The sequence below is a fragment of the Lonchura striata genome, chromosome Z (assembly GCF_046129695.1).
Source record: "Lonchura striata isolate bLonStr1 chromosome Z, bLonStr1.mat, whole genome shotgun sequence".
In the NCBI taxonomy this organism is placed as follows: Eukaryota; Metazoa; Chordata; class Aves; order Passeriformes; family Estrildidae; genus Lonchura; species Lonchura striata.
The window spans coordinates 35,739,397-35,743,653 of NC_134642.1; positions in this window are offsets into that span (position 1 = coordinate 35,739,397).

Here is a 4,257-nt window from a genome sequence, read left to right on the forward strand (position 1 = left end):
AGTGCCAAACACATACCTCCTAGCCTTAAAAATTCTTCTTTATGTTGTTTAGTTTATCTATACTCTATTTCAAGAGAAAAATTCCACTGCTTTTGGCTAATAGTTTCCAATGGCTAAATGCTCCAGGATGTTTCATGCTCTCACAGGGAGCAGCCACCCATTTTGATGTGTGCTTACTGTAATCCACATTAATTCCACATTAATTTGTACTGTGGAGAAATTAATTTTATTGTAATAAAACCAAACCAAAACAAAAAAAAACCCCCACAAACAAACAAAAAAAGAAAATATAAAAAGAGAGAAGTTAAATCCAGATTATGCTTTTCTATTTTGTAATAATATTGTTTAATGTTAGCCCCTGGATGAGGTATGACCATAACCCAAAAGATGTGAGTTCTAACCACACTTCTAAGCATGGCTGTGCTCACCTTCTCCCCATCCTCAGGAGTATTTCATTATCCTTTACAAAGTGGTGTTCCAGGGGAGCCCGTAGCTGGTGGCTTGGGCACTCAGGCAGGTGCTGTGTGCTCACACCCTTCTAGGTGACGTTTCCTAGTGCTATGGGCATCTGGGCAGGCCCTTGGGGTCCATGGGGTCTTCACAGCTGACAGCAGGGACACAAAGTGCTGTTGACCAAATGTGGCAGGGGAGGAGGGAATCTGCATCCTGGAGTGGTAACTGGGAAGTTTTAGAGCTCCAGTGATGTGGTGATGCCTTGAGCCATTCCTGGGGCTTGTGGATAAGCAAGCCATAGTGACCTGGGCACCATCACCCATCTCTTCTGCAAAAATGGCAGAGTGTAAGGAGCTCAACCTGTGGCTCCCTGACACGGAATGGACAATCTCCAGTTGAAAGGCATGAATGCTAGGGCAAGGATTTTTGTTGCACCATTGGCATCAGGAGAGGGAATATCACTGAAACAGGATGAGCAAATGGTTTGATGTTACCTGGAATATTTTTGTAGAAACCATGGAAACAGACTTTCTCAAAATTAACAGCAGTTTTGCTGTCTGGGAGCTCATTCTGCACCTGCCTAAGCTGTTACTGGTTGCTAATCCCTTTCCTGTGGTGAGGCTGCTTCAGCAGGTGAAGCCAAGCGTCTGAGTACTTGTCTGAGTTTGGTGATTCCACCACTATGGCTTCTGAGAAACAGCAGCTTTGTCAGTGAAATCACTGTGTATACTATGCATGTGTGTGTAATAATTTTAATTTATTAATGTATAAAAGCTCTCATAGCTTGCTGTTTGTCCTGCATTGTCCTTGTACATGGACAAATCACTCTTCAGTATTGTGTCAGAAGCAATTATTTATGGCCTAGTGAAGGTCTCATTTTTCATTATATTTTATCATTTTGCTTCATACTAATTACAAACTGGAACTGTTTATTTACTCAAACCGCAGGGGCTCGGCAGTATTGCTAGGTACTCTGCATGGCAATGCAGAAGTATGCAAAGAAAAAAGTTGCTCTCTGAGTAGGCTTGTTTTCTCCATGCACAGGCTGCCAGCATTACGGATGCATGGTGGAACCCACACTTCACTTATTCTGCCAACTGGTGTTTATTAGCTATTTAATATTCACTGTGAGGAATGTATTTTGGATTACTTCTAGGGATCAGTTTAGTCTTGGAGCTGTTTTATTTGAGGAGGTCTGGTTTGTTGTGGTTTTTTTGATGGGGCTGGTAAATAGCATCTCTTTCAAGAGCTTCTCTTCTTGTACCCCGGGGCTGTTTTGTACCTTGTGGGCTGTGGTAGAGCATACGCTGCTGCATGGTGCTGCCAGGCAGATGGAAGCTGGGCAGTGCTGTGACAGCTCCTGTTTTGTCACCCAGCTTGCACAGCAGGACCAAGTGCAAGGGGAAGCCACTGGGTAAGAGGCTATGATATTTCCTCCTTACTTTGTTGCAACTTCCCAGGCAGCTGATCTGCTCTGCTAGCCTGAGGGTGAATAACAGCAATTGTCATAATATGACACTTTTTCCAGAGATTTCTGAACTGCACTATCATAATCAAATGGGAGAATAATTAATTTTAAAAAATCCAAGCATTGAAGGCCTATACTTCTTGAGGATTTTTTTTATTAACATGAATCACTGAACACTGTTATTAAAATAAAAACCATTGTCCTAGTTGCTGCAAACAGAGCCAATGTTTTATGGTGGAAGTTCTTTTAGCTGCAGCTGCGTAGAATCTGATGCCTTTTATTGAGTAAGAGAGAGAAAGAATTTGAACAATATATTAGAGCAAAAGGAAAATATAATAATTTTGTGGCTTGATATGGTGATCAATCTATAATTCGATATCAGTCATATATCAGATGGTAATAAAATCACAGTGAGACAAGGTCCAAATCTGATGGTTATTTTTTAATATTGAATGGAGGCTTTTCAGCTTTTTTTACGGGGCTCTCTCTGCTAAGAGTACAGAAATTGCTTTTACTTGATCCAATTTCACATTACTAAAAAAGTAAATTTCATGCTACATTTCATTTTCAAATGTAGGATATAAAACCATGAGCTACAAAAGAAAGTTGCATACTGCTCCTATCCTTTGTCTCATAATAAAACAAATAAACAAACGAAAAGCATGGAGAGAAACAGAGAATTTCCTGAGGAAAAAAGCCTTACCACACAGGGGCTAAATCAGGATTCTGTGTACCTTCCTATACAATATGTTACAGCTTTATTTATTTAAGGGGCAGGGATTTGCACACTAGAAGGTGAGGAGTTCATCCACCCTGCCTGCCTTGATTCCTGCCTCTGGTTCTCACTAAATGCATGATCTGTCATTCACTCCTCTGGTTAGCTGATTAATCAATATAAATTGGAAGACACCTTTAGTTAGTCTGACCCATATGCCAGATGCTGTAAAGCTTCACCCTGACTCATTGATCTATGTATGATTTATCTTCCAGAAAAATACCCAGTCTTGATTTAGAGAGGCCAAGTGATGGTTGAACATCAGTGTCTCTTGGTGTTTTGTTCCAGCTGTCAGCATCCTCACTTGCCAGACTTGGTATCCTCATCTCTCTAAGGTGGAGATGTCTGCCAATTATGTTTGTTTTACTCTTGTCTGTGACAGAGATTGTGGAATGCCCCACTTCCTAAGAGACAGGAATTTGATCTTACACGTCTTGTGTTGCTAATATTTCCTCCCTTAACCCGAACCCTAACTCCACTCCTGCGATACCAAATAAAATTCCAGGAGCCTGCCTTTGCCTGGTCTTTCATCTCCATCCCGTCCCTCCTACCGGTGGTAATAAGTGGATTCTCAAGCTTTCTGAAACAAAGACCTGTCCTGTTTATTCCCATACCCGGCACCAGCAGCTGCACCCTCCCTGAACATGAGCCCAGTTGCAGCACACTGCAATAAGTTGCAATAAGAGATGGCTTGTCTTCACTGATGGTTGTATTTCAGCAGGTGGCAGAGGGAGCCCTTATGCACTTTCAGAGCTCTACAGTTCTATAAAACTCTACATTGTTCAATCTAGCCCAAAAATACGTAGCATTTTTTAAATTATATTATTAATATATTATGCTAAGACAATCTAGCTGTGATCAGAAGTTTGCCCCTTATTTTTGGCTGAAGGTTAAACCTCAGAAGCAGATCTATCACCTAGTAAAGGACAAATCAGTTTGCTGGCCTTTTACTTGAAAGTCTTGAGACAGTACTTTGCAGGAAAAACAAAATCTGAGAATTTTCAAATAACACAGAAGAAAATTCACTATCAGAGATATTAACATGTTGATACACTGAGGAAATACCACAGAACCTGACCATGTCAGATCAAACCCAGCTGCATTTCTTCATATATTGGTTCTGCACAACCTTGTTTTTATGCTGCATGGGGGTGGGGGTTGTGGAGGAAGGGGGAAGCAGAGAGATGCTTTCTGTGAGAAGTTGCCAGAAGCTTCCACCATGTCCAGCAGAGCTAATCCATGATGGGTCCAAAGATGGACATGCCACTGACCAAGGCTGGGCCAATTAGAAATAGTGGTATAGTGATAACACCTCTGTGAGAATGTATTTAAGAAGAAATCAAAACAAAATGTTGCACCATTTTCATTTCAGCAAGAGCAGAGCAGGGTGAGAAGATGTGAGGAGAAAAGCCCCGCAGACACAGGGTCAGTGAAGGAGGAGGGGCAGCAGCTGCTCCAGGAGCCAGAGCAGAGATTCCCCTGCAGCCCCTGGAGGAACCACACCAGAGCAGGTGGGTGTGCCTAAGGGAGCCTGTGAGAAGTGCATGGAGAGAGGGACCCT